Source organism: Thamnophis elegans, chromosome 9, assembly GCF_009769535.1.
Source record: "Thamnophis elegans isolate rThaEle1 chromosome 9, rThaEle1.pri, whole genome shotgun sequence".
NCBI classification, from domain to species: Eukaryota; Metazoa; Chordata; class Lepidosauria; order Squamata; family Colubridae; genus Thamnophis; species Thamnophis elegans.
In genome coordinates, this window is record NC_045549.1 from 3,751,865 (window position 1) to 3,768,703 (window position 16,839).

Genomic DNA, 16,839 nt, shown 5'->3' on the forward strand with positions numbered 1-16,839 from the left:
ATAGATAGATGAATGAATGTAATTCATGGAATGTAATTCTTCAAGAGAATTTTTTGTAGCTGAGGGTTGAACTCAGAGCTTGGTGGTTTTCTGGAAGACGTTTCATGACCCAACTAGGGAACATCATCAGTACTAAGAGGAGGAGGAGGAGGAGAACTGTGGAGTCTTTGGTACCCTCTGGACTTGGTTGCTTTCTTGCAGACATCTCATGACCCAACTAAGGAACATCATCAGTACTAAAAGGGAGAGGGGTTTTCTCTCTCTTAATGTACAAGTGGTTTGCCTTGCTAATGTTAGTGTGAGTGTGTGTTTTTTTTCCTTGCTAGTTCCTTGATTAAGGGAACTAGTTAATTGGGGAATCACCTAGTTACAGAACTTTAGCTGTGGTGCTCTCTGAGCTTGGTGGTTTTCTTGCAGACGTTTCAAGGCCCACCTAGGTAACATCATCTGTGCTAATGGTGCTACTGATTACTGTGCTGTTATACCGTAGCTTGGATGATGTTACCTAGGTGGGTCTTGAAACGCCTGCAAGAAAACCAATACGCTCAGAGAGCACCAAGGACCCAAAGGGGCCTTCCTCCTTTCCACCACCACTTCCTCCGGCTCCTCCTCCTCGCCACCCTTCCAGCACTGATGATGTTACCTAGCTGGGTCATGAAACGTCGGCGAGAAAAAACCACCAAGCTCAGGGAACACCAAAGAGCCCGCATGGGTCGAGTTGACAGTTCCCCTGTTGAATTTTGGCCTTCGAAAGGGGCAGGAATCTAGAACCCGGGCAGTTCTAGAGCATTATCCATGCTGTCTTCGGTGCTGCAGCATTTCTTTAGAAGTTTATAATGCGGTGCTCGCAGATTTCAGGCCTCGGAGTTGATTTGAGTGAGCTGCTTGAAGGTTAGGCTTGCAAAGGATCAACCGATCTGGCTGGCACCAGAGCTGCGGAATGAAGTCACTGCTTAGGGATCTTGGGTTGGAGGGTGGAGTGTTCACTTGGATCCCAAAGGAGAACTCTAGCGGAGACGATAAACAATTGCATCAGGCGCCGTGGTGGCAAGGTGTGCAAAACAGAAGAGAGCCGAGGTGGCGCAGTGGTTAAATGCAGCACTGCAGGCTACTGCTAGATCAGCAGTTCAGCGGTTCAAATCTCACCGGCTCAGGGTTGACTCAGCCTTCCATCCTTCCGAGGTGGGTAAAATGAGGACCCAGATTGTTGGGGGCAATATGCTGACTCTCTGTAAACCGCTTAGAGAGGGCTGAAAGCTCTATGAAGCGGTATATAAGTCTACTGCTATTTGCCATTTGGCGAATAAAAAGGTGTTTCTTTCTTTATTAATTATTAAGATTTTTTTTTACGGCTGCCCGTTTCACTTACGGCAATTCGAGGCAGCTTACAGCAAAAATTCTGTAAAGATTCTCCGTCGTCCAGTTCATGGTTGTCCCCAAGGGGCTTTTTCAAGTGGATTTTCTTGGTTTCTTTTTCTTTGAAGAGGTTTCACTTCTCATCCGAGGAGCTTCATCGGTTTCCAATCCAAGAAGCTTCCATTCCGCACCTTCCAGTCAGAGCTGAAGAAGCTTCTTGGATGAGAAGGGAAACGTCTTCAAAGAAAAGCAAGAAATTGCAGTTGCCTCTTGAAAAAGCATTTTTGGGGGGAGGGAAAGGAGCAGAGGAGGAGGAGAGGAAAGGAAGAAAAGAGAAAGAGGGGGAAGGAAGGGAAGGAAGGGAAGAGAAAGGAGGAAAGGAGAGAAAGAGAAAGGAAAGGAAAGGAAGGGAAAGGAAGGGAACGGAAAGGAAAGGAAAGGAAGAAAAGAGAAAGAGAGGGAAGGAAAGGGGAAGGAAAGGGAAAGAGAGGAACGGAAAGGAAGAAAAGAAAAAGAGAGGAAAGGAAAGGGAAAGGAAAGAAAGAGAAAGGAAGGGAACGGAAAGGAAGAAAACAGAAAGAGAGGGAAGGACAGGGAAAGGAAAGAGAAAGAGCGGGAAGGAAAGGGAAAGGAAAGCGAAAGAGAGGGAAGGAAAGGGAAAGGAAAGAGAAAGGAAGGGAACGGAAAGGAAGAAAAGAGAAAGAGAGGGAAGGAAAGGGAAAGGAAAGGAAAGAAAAGAAGGGAACGGAAAGGAAGAAAAGAGAAAGAGAGGGAAGGAAAGGGAAAGGAAAGAGAAAGAGAGGGAAGGAAAGGGAAAGGAAAGAGAAAGAGAGGGAAGGAAAGGGAAAGGAAAGAGAAAGGAAGGGAACGGAAAGGAAGAAAAGAGAAAGAGAGGGAAGGAAAGGGAAAGGAAAGAGAAAGAGAGGGAAGGAAAGGGAAAGGAAAGAGAAAGAGAGGGAAGGAAAGGGAAAGGAAAGAGAAAGAGAGGGAAGGAAAGGGAAAGGAAAGAGAAAGGAAGGGAACGGAAAGGAAGAAAAGAGAAAGAGAGGGAAGGAAAGGGAAAGGAAAGAGAAAGGAAGGGAACGGAAAGGAAGAAAAGAGAAAGAGAGGGAAGGAAAGGGAAAGGAAAGGAAAGAAAAGAAGGGAACGGAAAGGAAGAAAAGAGAAAGAGAGGGAAGGAAAGGGAAAGGAAAGAGAAAGGAAAGAGAAAGGGAGGAACGGAAAGGAAGAAAAGAAAAAGAGAGGAAAGGAAAGGGAAAGGAAAGAAAGAGAAAGGAAGGGAACAGAAAGGAAAAAAAAGAGAAAGAGAGGGAAGGAAAGGGAAAGGAAATGAAAGAGAAAGAGAGGGAAGGAAAGGGAAAGGAAAGAGAAAGGGAGGAAAGGAAAGGAAGAAAGACAAAGGGAGGAAAGGAAAGGAAAAGAAAGGAAAGGAAGAAAAGAGAAAGAGAGGGAAAGAAAAGGAAGAAAGGAAAGGAAAAAAAGAGAAAGGAAAGGAAAATAATATAATAATGTAATAATTATACATGAAACCGCTGGGCGAGATCATTCGGAGGCACGGGATAAAATACCACCAATATGCGGACGATACACAGTTGTATCTGTCCGCCCCGTGCCAACTCAATGAAGCGGTGGATGTGATGAACCAGGGCCTTGAGGCTGTTAAAGACTGGATGAGAGCTAACAAACTGGTGCTCAACCCGGAAAAGACCGAGTGGCTGTTGTGTTTTCCTCCCAAAAATTTGGTTAATGTTCCATCAATCAGGCTGGGGGGACAAAATTTATACCCCTCAGACAGGGTCCGCAACTTGGGAGTCCTCCTGGACCCACAGCTGAGTTTCGACCATCATTTGTCAGCTGTGACCAGGGGGGCATTTGCTCAGGTTCGCCTGATGCGCCAGTTGCGGCCCTACCTGAACCGGGAGGCTCTCACAACAGTCACTCGAGCCCTTGTGACCTCTAGGCTGGAATACTGCAACGTGCTCTACATGGGGCTGCCCTTGAAGAGCATCCGGAGACTTCAGCTAGTCCAGAATGCGGCCGCGCGAGTGATCGTGGGCGCACCACGGTTCGCCCACATAACACCGATCCTCTGTGAGCTGCGCTGGCTACCTGTTGATCTCCGGGTGCACTTCAAGGTCCTACTTACCACTCACAAAGCGCTCCATGGTAGTGGATCTGGCTATTTGAGAGACCGCCTTCTGCCAATTACCTCCCTGCGTCCCATCAGATCGCACAGGGTAGGCCTCCTCCGAATCCCATCCGCCAGTCAGTGCCGACTGGCGACTACGCGGAGGAGAGCCTTCTCAGTTGCAGCTCCAACGCTATGGAACAATCTCCCCGTGGAGATCCGCACCCTCACCACCGCCCAGGCCTTCCGCACGGCCCTTAAGATCTGGCTATCCCGTCAGGCCTGGGGATGAAAAATCTGAGTTTGTCCCCTCCCGAATGATGAATGAATGTTGTGCTCTATTTTTAATATTATGTATTGTCTTATGTTTTTTTGTCTTTGTACCCCCTTCCCCGCGTTTTGTAAGCCGCCCTGAGTCCCCTCAGGGAAAAGGGCGGCCTATAAATTATAATAAACATTAAAAAAAAAAACATTAAAAAAAAACATTAAAATAAAATATCTATGGAGATTCTCAGCTCTCTAGGTCATAGTTTCCCCAAAGGTGCTTTTTTCAGGAGGCAAATGGACTTTCTTCTTCTTTTTTTTTCTTTGAAGATGTTTCGCTTCGCATCTAAGAAGCTTCTTCAGCTCTGACCGGATAGTGAGGAAGGATTGATACTCCTTGCAAAGACAGTTTATAAATAAGAAAACAAAACGAAAGGAAACTGAGGCTGGGAATCAAAATTAAGCTCATTTTCCAGGTCCAGCTTCTGAGAGAGAAGGAAACGACCCACTCCATTGGTACAAAGGTGCAAAGTTTGGGCCCTCTTTAAGAAATGCAAACTTTCCCGAAATGGCTTCAGCTGCCGGGAACACGAGGCCGGTTTGTCATTAACTAGATATAAATATTTTTCAAGGGCAGGAATCCAGTTCCCACCCACACCCTCCTGGACTGGCACCAGCAAGGGAAAGTGCTGTCATTTATTGGGGTGGGGGGCTGAGAAGGGAAGAGATCCTGAAATGACAAAGGGTGCATAGGTAGTCCTTGACTTGTGATGAGAATTAAACCCAGCATTGATGTTGCTACGTGGGCAATTGCAGGCCAAAGTCACCCAGCTGGCTTTGATGCCCAAGGTGGGACTAGAACTCACCGTCTCCTGGTGATTGGCCCAAAGTCACCCAGCTGGCTTTCATGCCTAAGGCAGGACTAGAACTCATTATCTCCTGGTGATTGGCCCAAAGTCACCCAGCTGGCTTTCATACATAAGGTGGGACTAGAACTCACCATCTCCTGGTGATTGGCCCAAAGTCACCCAGCTGGCTTTGATGCCCAAGGTGGGACTAGAACTCACTGTCTCCTGGTGATTGGCCCAAAATCACCCAACTGGTTTTAATGCCTAAGATGGAACTATAACTCACTGGCTCCTGGTGATTGGCCCAAAGTCACCCAGCTGGCTTTCATGCCTAAGGCAGGACTAGAATTCACTGGCTCCTGGTGATTGGCCCAAAGTCACCCAGCTGGCTCTGGTGCCTAAGGCGGGACTAGAACTCACCGTCTCCTGGTGATTGGCCCAAAGTCACCCAGCTGGCTTTCATGCCTAAGGCAGGACTAGAATTCACTGGCTCCTGGTGATTGGCCCAAAGTCACCCAGCTGGCTTTCATGCATAAGGTGGGACTAGAACTCACCATCTCCTGGTGATTGGCCCAAAGTCACCCAGCTGGCTTTGATGCCCAAGGTGGGACTAGAACTCACTGTCTCCTGGTGATTGGCCCAACGTCACCCAGCTGGCTTCATGCTCAAGGTGGGACTAGAACTCACCGTCCCCTGGTGATTGGCCCAAAGTCACCCAGCTGGCTTTCATGCCTAGGGCAGGACTAGAATTCACTGGCTCCTGGTGATTGGCCCAAAGTCACCCAGCTGGCTTTGATGCCTAAGGCGGGACTAGAACTCACCGTCTCCTGGTGATAAAGTCACCTGGCTTTCATGCCTAAGGTGGGACTAGAACTCACCGTCTCCTGGTGATCGGCCCAAAGTCACCCAGCTGGCTTTCATGCCCAAGGTGGGACTAGAACTCACCGTCCCCTGGTGATTGGCCCAAAGTCACCCAGCTAGCTTTCACTCATAAAGCGGGACTAGAACTCACCGTCCCCTGGTGATTGGCCCAAAGTCACCCAGCTGGCTTTCATGCCCAAGGTGGGACTAGAACTCACCGTCTCCTGGTGATCGGTCCAAAGTCACCCAGCCGGCTTTCCTACATAAGGCAGAACTAGAACTCACCGTCTCCCGCGCCTTAACCCACTAGGCCGAACTGGCTCTTCCTTTGCTGGAGCGGCTGTTAGATCGCACCCATTCTTGCATTGTGTGGGATTGGCTAGACTTGAATACAAGACAGTCCTCAGCTTACGACCAGAATGGAGCCTGCCCATTACGGTTGTTCGTGGGATATCGGGTCGTCTGCATGACTGATTTTTTAAATCATTAAGCGAATGTCCTGCTTGTTAAGCGAACCAAAATTTGGCTGTGGAATGATATGGCCACAGATGAGGAGTAAATTGCTGTTTTGGGGCAAAGCTGTTGTAAGATACAACACAATACAAATAGTAACACAGTTGTGTTAATTGAATGTGGCTTCCCCTTTGACTTTGCTTGTCAAGGTCGCAACAGGGGATCATGTGACCCCGGGACACTGCGACCGTCATAAATATGAGATGGTGGCCATGTGTCTGCATTTCAGTCATGCGATCCTGGGGATGCTACAACGGTCGTAAGTGTGGGAAATGCTCCCAAGTCACTTTTTTCAGTGACTTGAGAGCATTTCCCACACTTACGACCGTTGTGGCATCCCCAGGATTGCATGATTTTTTTCAGTGCCGTTGTAACTTTGAATGGTCACTAAATGAACCGATGTAAGTCGAGGACCCCCTGTATTTATGACAATCATTCGCAGTGTCCCGGGTCACGTGATTTCCCCCTTTTGCAACCTTCTGACAAGCAAAGTCAATGGGGAAGCCAGATTCACTTAACAGCGGCGCTATTAAACAACTGGCACGATTCACTTAACAACTATAGCAAGAATGGTAAAATGAGGCAAAACACGCTGAACAAATGTCTCACTTAACAACAGAAATGTTGGCTCCATTGTGGTCGTATGTCGGGGACCACCTGCATAAAAGGGGGCCTTTTTCAGGAGAAAAATGTAGGCAGGTGAACCTATTTTTAATTTGTTTAGATTATTGTGGTCGTAAATCGAGGACTCCCTGCATAAAATGCGCCTTTTCGGGGGGAAAATGTAGGCAGGTGAGCCTAGTTTTAAATTTATTTATTTTTAGATTATTGTGGTCGTAAATCGAGGACTACCTGCGTAAAAGGGGGCCTTTTGAGGAGAAAAATGCAGGCACCTCAACCTATTTTTAAATTTTTTTATATTGCGGTCATAAGTCGGGGACTAACTGCATAAAAGGGGGCCTTTTCTGGAGAAAAATTTTGGCAGGTGAACCTATTTTTTATTTGTTTAGATTATTGTGGTCGTAAGTCGGGGACTAACTACATAAAAGGGGGCCTTTTCAGGAGAAAAATGTGGGCAGGTGAACCTATCTTTATTTATTTATTTATTTATTTATTTATTTATTAGATTATTATGGTCGTAAGTCGGGGACTAACTGCATAAAAGGGGGCCTTTTCAGAAGAAAAATGTAGGCAGGTGAAACTAGTTTTAAATATTTTTTTTTTAGATAATTGTGGTCATAAATCGAGGACTACCTGCGTAAAAGGGGGCCTTTTGAGGAGAAAAATGCAGGCACTTCAACTATTTTTAATTTTTTTTTATATTGCGGTCATAAGTTGAGGACTACCTGCATAAAAGAGGCCTTTTCAGGAGAAAAATGGGGGCAAATAAACCTATCTTTATTTATTTATTTGATTATTTGATTATTATGGTCGTAAGTCGAGGACTAACTGCATAAAAGAGGCCTTTCCAGGAGAAAAATGTGGGCAGGTGAACCTATATTTAATTTGTTTAGATTATTGTGGTCGTAAATCGAGGACTACCTGCGTAAAAGGGTGGCCTTTTGAGGAGAAAAATGCAGGCACCTCAACTATTTTTTTTTTTGTATTGCGGTCATAAGTTGAGGACTACCTGCATAAAAGAGGCCTTTTCAGGAGAAAAATGGGGGCAAATAAACCTATCTTTATTTATTTATTTGATTATTTGATTATTATGGTCGTAAGTCGAGGACTAACTGCATAAAAGAGGCCTTTCCAGGAGAAAAATGTGGGCAGGTGAACCTATATTTAATTTGTTTAGATTATTGTGGTCGTAAATCGAGGACTACCTGCGTAAAAGGGTGGCCTTTTGAGGAGAAAAATGCAGGCACCTCAACTATTTTTTTTTTGTATTGCGGTCATAAGTTGAGGACTACCTGCATAAAAGGGGGCCTTTTCAGGAGAAAAATGTAGGCAGGTGAGCCTGTTTTTTTAAAAAAAAAAAATCGATTATTCGTTCGGGGGGGGGGGAGACGGGAGATGAATAATACGGGAGAGTTACAATGCTCCCTTTATCTTCCGTGACACCCGAAGCTTTGCAAAACCATCTGGAGCCGAGCCCGGTTTTTCTGGCAGGAACCGATCCAAGAACGATGGCTTTGATGCCGGAATATTCCTTTTTGGGGCGCTGGGCCATTCTCTGGGCTTTTGTTCCTGGTTCGGTTGAAGCCAAAGGAGGCCAGGAACGCCGTGAAATAAAGACAAAGAAACAGAGAGGACGGCGGGCAATTTCTACCGTGACCTGGGCCTTTCCCCCCAATTCGGTACAGGTAGTCCTCGACTTACGACCTCAGTTGAGATCAGAATTTCGGTTGCCCGGCGAAGCAGCTGTTCAGTGAGATACTCTCGATTTTACAACCTTTCTTTCCCCCCCTCCCCACGGTTGTTAAGTGAATCACTCTGGTTGTGAATTGAATTCAGGTTCCGCCATTGGTGGGCATTCCCCCAATTCGGTACAGGTAGTCCTCGACTTACGACCTCAATTGACATCGGAACTTTGGTTGGTTGTTCAGCGAGTCACTCTGGATTTCAGGTGAAGGATACTGCAAAATCCCCATTCCTTCCTTGCTCCAGGGGAAGGATACTGCAAAATCCCCATTCCCTCCTCACTCCAAGGGAAGGATGCTGCAAAATCCCCATTCCCTCCCCACTCTGGGCCCAGCCAGAGGTGGTATTCCCCCGAAGTACTCAAAATTTCCGCTACCGGTTCTCCAGAACCTTTCAGAACCTGCTGAATTTTGAGCCCTGCGGTTCCGGTCCGAACAGGCAGAATACCCCCTCTGAATAGGTGGGCAAAAATGCAAAATCGTTGGAACATCTGTCGATGAGCCCATAATACTAGTTTTCCTTGGAGAACTGGGCCAGTTTTCTCCCAGATTAGCAATGCTGCCCCTCCGTTCTGCAAAATCCTTGCGGGGCTGAGCTGCAGCATTGCTAACCTGGGGGGAAACTGGCCCAGTTCTCCAAGGAAAATTAGCATCCCTATTATTAGCTCATCGCATATTCAGAAATTCAGCTTTGCACGCCTTCTATGCCCAATTCAGAATCAGATTCAAAATCAGAATAGAGCTGGAAGGGACCTGGAGGTCTTCTAGTCCAGCCCCCAAACTCAAGAAGGAGACCCCCAAACCCTTTCAGGGAAATGGCCGCCCTATCTCCTCTTTAAAACCTCCAGTGATGGAGGAGGACCACAACTTCTGGTGGCAAGCTGTTCCACGGATTAATATGTCCTCGCTGTCAGGAAGTTTCTCCTTAATCCCAAGTTGCTTGATTAGTTTCCATCCAGTGTTTCTTGTCCTGCCTTCAGGGGATTTGGAGCATAATTTTCTATCTCTTCTTTGTGGCGGCCCCTCAAATATTGGAACTATCATGTCCCCCCCCCCCCAGTCCTTCTTTTCCCTAGGGTAGCCGAACCCGAATCCTGCAACCGTTCTTCGTGTGTGTTTTAGTCTCCGGGTCTTTAAATCATCTTAGTTGCTCTTCTCTGCATTTTTTCCGAAGTCTCAACATCTTTTTTGTAACGTGAAAAAACTGGATGCTGTATTCCAGGTGTGGCCTTACTAAGGCTTTGTAAAGCGGTGCTGATACTTCATGGGGTTTTAATTCTATGCCTCTGTTTATGTAACCGAGGATCACATTAGCACGTCACACAGCTGATCTTCGGAACTACTTTTCTTAAGCATTTTATTTACTACAGGTTTTCTGGAAACGCGGTGGGGTGGGGGTCCATTTTTGCTCCCAGCTAGGCCAAAAATGGGAGGTGGGGGGTGCTGAGAAAGAGAAAGAAAGGAAAAGAAAGAAAGAAAGAAGGGAGAAAGAAAGAAAGAAACAAAGAAGGGAGAAAGAAAGGAAAAGAAAGAAAGAAGGGAGAAAGAAAGGAAAGAAAGAAAGAAAGAAAGAAAGGGGAAAGAAAGGAAAAGAAAAAGAAAGAAAGAAGGGAGAAAGAAAGGAAAAGAAAGAAAGAAAGGGAAAAAAGAAAGAAAGAAGGGAGAAATAAAGTAAAAGAAAGAAAGAAAGAAGGGAGAAAGAAAGGAAAAGAAAGAAAGAAAAAAAGAAGGGAGAAAGAAAGGAAAAGAAAGAAAGAAAGAAAGAAAAAGAAAGAAGGGAGAAAGAAAGAAAAAAAAGAAAAAAGAGAGAGAGAGAGAGAGAGAGAGGGAAAAAGGAGAGGAAGGAAGGACTACAAACCTGGCACTAGACCCAGCTTCAGAGGATAATCCAGGGCTGGGAGGGATCTGGAGGTCATCTAGTCCAACCCTGCTCCAGTGGGACATTGTTAAAGTGAGTTTCTGTCTTTTCATCCCCCAGTTACATGACTACATAGCCACGCTCACCCAGTCACATGACTCACCACCACCAAGCCACGCCCACAGAACCGGTAGTTTAAAAAAAATTAGATTTCACCACTGGTCAAAATCCTTTGGGATTTGTGATCTGGGGCAGTTGGCTATTCCTGCCGGTTTAGTGTCATCTGCAAATTTGAAGTGTTTCCTCTTCTATTCGTTATTTCTAAGTCGTAAGGCAAATTCGTGGGAATTCTCACTCGACCCAGCCTCCCGCTTTCCAATTTTCTCATATCTTTCCAGGGCAACCTTAATCTTAATCTTTCTTGTATTTTTTTCACACTTCTTGCAAAGATAATTAATAATAACAACAACAACAACAATAATTGCAAAGAAGCTGATGAAACTGTTGATCACATACTCAGCTGCTGTAAAAAAAATCACGCAGACTGATTATAAATTGCGGCACAATTCAGTAGCACAAATGATCCACTGGAATTTGTGCAAAAATTATAATATTAAAACAGCAACAAACTGGCGGGAACATCAGCCTGAAAAAAATCACCGAAAATCCGATGGTCAAGATCTTGTGGGATTTCTGTATACAAACGGACAAAATACTGGCGCATAATACACCAGACATCACACTGGTTGAGAAAAATAAGGTTACAATCATAGACATTGCAATGCTAGATGATAGCAGGGTCGGCGAGAAGGAATATGAAAAAATCGCAAAATACCAGGACTTCCAAATTGAACTTCAACGATTATGGCACAAACCAGCAGTGGTAATTCCAGTGGTAATTGGCACACTGGGTGCTATTCCAAAAGCACTGGAATTACATTTAAAACAGTTAAAAATTGACAAAATCACCATCAGTCAAATGCAAAAAGCCGCACTGCTTGGATCTGCATGCATATTACGAAAATACGTTACGACGTCCTAGGCCCCTGGGTGGGGCCCGACTAGTAACCAATGCCAAATCCGGCGAAACAACTGGCCGCTGTGATACAATTCTGTCGTTGCGAATAATAATAATCAGGTTGAGAAGGTTTGAGAGAATGAGAAAGTCAAGATCTTGTGGGACTAGAGCCAAGGTGGCGCAGTGGTTAAATGCAGCACTGCAGGCTACTGCTAGATCAGCAGGTCAGCGGTTCAAATCTCACCGGCTCAGGGTTGACTCAGCCTTCCATCCTTCCGAGGTGGGTAAAATGAGGACCCGGATTGTTGGGGGCAATATGCTGACTCTCTGTAAACCGCTTAGAGAGGCCTGAAAGGCCTATGAAGCGGTATATAAGTCTACTGCTATTACTATTACTTCAGAATCCAGACTGACAGGCACTTGGCTCACAACACACCTGACATAACAATAGTTGAAAAGAAAAAAAGTATGATTCATTGACATTGCAAGAAAAAATCACAAAGTGCCAGGACTTGCAAATTGAAGTTGAGCGACTGTGGAAAAAGAAATCGTGTGTTGTCCCGATTGTAATTGGAGCCCTTGGAGCAATACCCAAAGGGCTACCTCGCTATTTGGAAATTCTAAATTTATCAGACTTGAACATTCTGATTCTACAAAAAACCACCCTACTTGGAACAGCTTATATCCTCCGACGTTACCTTAACTGTTCCTAGGTCCTTGGTTAGGACTCGAGCTGTTGAGCTACCAACCAGCCCCAAAGCCTGTGAATCTCACCAAAGATTAACCACATAATAATAATATCCTCCGACGTTACCTTAACAGTTCCTAGGTCCTTGGTTAGGACTCGAGCTGTTGAGCTACCAACCAGCCCCAAAGCCTGTGAATCTCACCAAAGATTAACCACAGAATAATACCCTGTTTCCCCAAAAATAATATCCTCCCCGGATAATAAGGCCAATCGGACTTTTGAGCGCATGTGCTAAAATAAGCCCTCTCCGAAAATACAGCAGCAGGCACGAGGTGACCACACTCACCGCCTCCTGCGCCTCAAAAATAATAAGACCTCCCCGAAAATAAGGCCAAGCGCTTATTTCGGGGGTCCAAAGAAAATAAGACCCCTGTCTTGTTTTCGGGGAAACACGGTAATAATAATGGCCTGATTTTTCTCTGGCTGTTTAAGCAGCTACGTCAAACTCTTCCCTTACCTGGTTTTCGTATTCCATAAGCTGTTCCCTGCCTTGCATTCTCGCACACAAAAATTGTACACTTTTACACAATAGGAGCGGTTGTGAGAAGGAGGCTGCAGCCAAACAGGGAGTCATTGATTTACAAGCATGGATTTGGAAAGCATTCGAAGTTTCAGCAGCCCTGGGGGGAAAAGGACTTACAACCGGTCCTCGCACTTACGACCAGGGACAATGTAGTTCGACAGGTGGGCCCCGGGCGACATATTGGTCAGCCAAAAGGGAGTTCTGATTGGCTAAAGGGATGCCTTGCCATTTCTCAGCATTCTGTGGATTTTATTCATTGTATTTCATTTTATTTAAAACGTTTATAATGGCTGCCTCATCTTGTAACAAACTCTGGGTGGATCCCAGTTAAGATGTGCCCAAGTTATCTCAATCAATAGGACCTTAATAGGAGAGAGAATTTGGACCAGTGGTTAAAGCATTAGGCGAGAAACCAGGAGACTGTGAGTTCTAGTTCCACCGTAGGCATGAAAGCTGGCTGGGTGATTTTGGGCCAATCGCCAGGAGACTGTGAGTTCTAGTTCCATCTGAGCCATGAAAGCTGGCTGGGTGATTTTGGGCCAATCACCAGGAGACTGTGAGTTCTAATTCCACCCTAGGCATGAAAGCTGGCTGGGTGATTTTGGGCCAATCGCCAGGAGACTGTGAGTTCTAGTTCCATCTGAGCCATGAAAGCTGGCTGGGTGATTTTGGGCCAATCACCAGGAGACTGTGAGTTCTAATTCCACCCTAGGCATGAAAGCTGGCTGGGTGATTTTGGGCCAATCGCCAGGGGAATGTGAGTTCTAGTTCCATCTGAGCCATGAAAGCTGGCTGGGTGATTTTGGGCCAATCACCAGGAGACTGTGAGTTCTAGTTCCATCTGAGCCATGAAAGCTGGCTGGGTGATTTTGGGCCAATCGCCAGGAGACTGTGAGTTCTAATTCCACCCTAGGCATGAAAGCTGGCTGGGTGATTTTGGGCCAATCACCAGGAGACTGTGAGTTCTAGTTCCACTCAAGGCATGAAAGCTGGCTGGGTGATTTTGGGCCAATCACCAGGAGACTGTGAGTTCTAGTTCCATCTGAGCCATGAAAGCCAGCTGGGTGATTTTGGGCCAATCACCAGGGGAATGTGAGTTCTAGTTCCACCCTAGGCATGAAATCTGGCTGGGTGATTTTGGGCCAATCACCAGGGGAATGTGAGTTCTAGTTCCACTCAAGGCATGAAAGCCGGCTGGGTGATTTTGGGCCAATCACCAGGAGACTGTGAGTTCTAGTCCCACCTTAGGCATGAAAGCCAGCTGGGTGATTTTGGGCCAATCACCAGGAGACTGTGAGTTCTAGTCCCACCTTAGGCATGAAAGCCAGCTGGGTGATTTTGGGCCAATCACCAGGAGAATGTGAGTTCTAGTTCCACCCTAGGCGTGAAAGCTGGCTGGGTGATTTTGGGCCAATCAGTAGGAAACTGTGAGTTCTAGTTCCGCCTTAGTCACGAAACCCAGCTGAGTGACTGGACCAATCAGCAGGAGAAGGTGAATCCTAGTCTCACTTTAGGCATGAAAGCCGACTGGGTGACTTTGGGCCAATCACCAGGGGACGGTGAGTTCTAGTCCGGCCTTAGGCATGAAAGCCGGGTTTAACACGGATGTAAGGACAAAGGGAAGCTGAGGACATAGATGAACGTTCTGCTTTTCGGTCATTGTTATCATTGGATAGTTGTTGGTTTCAATCAGTGTCAAGCCTTAATTGTCCTTTGTCTTCCGGTGGCTTCCACCCATGGGCGATGCAAGCCAGGAACGCAATATTGTTTTCCCGACTAGAGAACCCTACAATTATCTCATTATTGGCTCGGGAAAGACACAAACAAGCATCTCTGTGTTTTTTTCAATTCCTCCCTTTTCTTACTGTGCAAAGGGAGAGTTTTAGGAGACTTCCCAAACTCACTGGGGCATTTAAAAACAAATAAATTTGCAATTCTTGGGACTCTTGTTCCACTTCCTCAAAGTTACGCAAATCGGGCCTCTTGGGTTGGGGGGGGGGGGATAAACAAGGCAAATAGGGGGCTGGACTAGAAGACCTCTAAGGTCCCCTCAGACTCTATGCTGATTAAGAAAGCAAATACAGGCTAAAACACCCCTCTTCCCGTTTGAAATCCTGCAGAATTTTCTGCCAATAATGTGGTGAAATATATATATTTTTTTCCCTGGAAATGTTGAAACGGTGTGTAGAGAAAAATCTTTTGTGGCCCCCTTAAGCTTTTTTCTTCTTCTTAAATTCCCCGTGAGTAAAGAAAGGGATTTGAATGAAAAAGTGACTTATGACTATTTCTCACACTTACGACCATTATAACATCCCGGGGTCACATGATCAGAATTCAGATGGTTGGAAACCGACTCATACTTACGATGGTTGCGGTGTCCCGGAGGCTACACGATCCCCTTTTACGACCTTCTGACAAGCATAATCAATGGGGAAGCCAGATTCACTTAACGACTAGGTGACCAGCTTATCAACTGCACCTATTTGTTTAGTGACCGTTACGACGGTCACTGAAAAAAGCGACCCCTTATGGCCGTTTTTCACCCTTACGACCGTTGCAGCATCCCCGCGATCACATGATTAAATTCAGAAGCTTGGCCACTGACTCATATTTATGACGGTCGCATATGCTACAACGGTCGTAAGTGTGGGAAATGGTCCTAAGTCACTATTTTCAGGTCCATTGTAACTTTGAACCGTCACTAAATGAACTGATGTAACTCGAGGACTCCCTGTATGTATGACAATCATTCGCAGTGTTCCGGGTTCATGCGATTCCCCTTTTGCGACCTTCTGACAAGCAAACTCAATCCGGATTCACTTAACGACCGGGTTACTAACTTAACAACGGCGGTGGTTCGCTTAACAACCGTGGCCAAAAAAAAAGGGCTTACAATCGGGCGAAACTCCCTTAACAAACGTCTTGCTTAGCGGGAGAAATTTCGGGCTCAGTTGTGGTCGTAAGCCGAGGACTACCTCTCCTATAATCTGGCCCAAAAAGAAAAGGTGAGTTTGGAGTTTCCTTTGAAGTTTTCGGGAGGGGTGGGGGGAACCTAGAATTTGCAAAGCAAATAGCCCCCCCCCCCCCGTTCAGCCTCCACCACCGCCCCTCCCTGTGGAAACAACCGCCGAGATTAGCATCAATGAAATAAAAGCACTCTTTGTCTTTTTTTTCCTTTTTAAAATAAAAACAACCCTCTTAATGGATGTTTGGAAACCTGAAGCCTTTGGAATGGGTGGGGAGAGGCTGGTTAAATATTGACTATTGGTCTACTGGAGTTTTGTGGAGTAAATCGTCCCCAGCTTTCAGCCAAAGAAAACACAAAGCATTCAGGATAAAAGCAGTAATAAAGTACTTTATGAAAGGTTTGCTTTCTTAATTGCATTGGAATTAGGGGAGGAAAAAAAAATCAGCCTTCTGGATTGTTTTGCTAGAACAACCCGGCCATGCGTCATGGGTTGAACACTGGAGGAGGGAATCAGATCTCAGATTTAGAGGATGCGGTTGGTCCAGCCGAGTTTGCGAAGATTTGAATACAGTTCAGCAAATTCAAAAGGAAAGCAAGAGGCTAGTCCTCTGGGAGCCTAGCGAATCATCTCCAAGCACAGGGTTGGTTTTTTCCCCCAAACTTCGAGCATGCTTGCTGGAGAATTGTGAGAGTTAAAAAGTCCACACCAGGAGTGAAATGCATTTGACTTTGCTACCGGTTCTGCGCGGACCTTCTGCGCATGTGCAGAACACGCCTGGAAAGGTAAGCGAACAGTGAGGGGAGGAAATCTGTACGCATCGCAGCTGATTGTCGGAAAAACTGGTTTGCCTGAACCGAGACCTTTTCCTTTTGCTACCGGTTCGAGTGAACAGGTAGCGTTTTTGCTATTGGTTCGGACGAACGAATCATTTCACCCCTGGTCCACACATGTTCTAGGATTTGGAAGTCCACCCATCTTCCAGTTGGCAAGGTTGAGAAGCACTATTCTACAGTACAGGCAGTCCTCGACTTACAACAGTTCATTTAGTGACCGTTCGAAGATACGTTGTCGCTGAAAAACCGATGTCTGACCATTTTTTCACACTTGCAACCGTTGCGGCGGCCCTTTGGCCACATGATTGAAATTCAGACATTTGGCAGCCGGTTCGGATTTACGACGGCTCCAGTGTCCCCGTGACCCCATTTGTTGCGACCTTCTGACAAGCACCGTCAATGGGGAAACCAGTTTCACTTAACAATCATGTGATTAGCTTAACAACCGCAGCAAATCAGTTAACAACAGAGGCAAAGAAAGATTGTAAAATGGGGCCAAACTCACGAAACAACTGTCTTGCTTAGCAACGCACATGCATAGCACTCAAAGACTGCCC

The 16,839-nt window shown here is 46.0% G+C and overlaps 2 protein-coding genes across 4 annotated transcripts in view; both read left to right on the plus strand.

The window, feature by feature from the left end:
- UBOX5 (U-box domain containing 5) overlaps positions 1–16,839 on the plus strand; it is an 81,572-nt gene that overhangs the window by 15,233 nt on the left and 49,500 nt on the right. The window lies entirely within an intron of this gene.
- LZTS3 (leucine zipper tumor suppressor family member 3) overlaps positions 1–16,839 on the plus strand; it is a 42,150-nt gene that overhangs the window by 15,231 nt on the left and 10,080 nt on the right. Inside the window, exon 1 of one of the 3 annotated variants that reach the window (XM_032224078.1) lies at positions 15,328–15,485. The exons of the other annotated variants lie outside the window; for them this stretch is intronic. The gene's annotated coding sequence lies outside the window, so the exon portion shown is untranslated. Of the gene's footprint in view, positions 1–15,327; positions 15,486–16,839 lie in introns of those variants that run through there. 3 annotated transcript variants of the gene reach the window in all.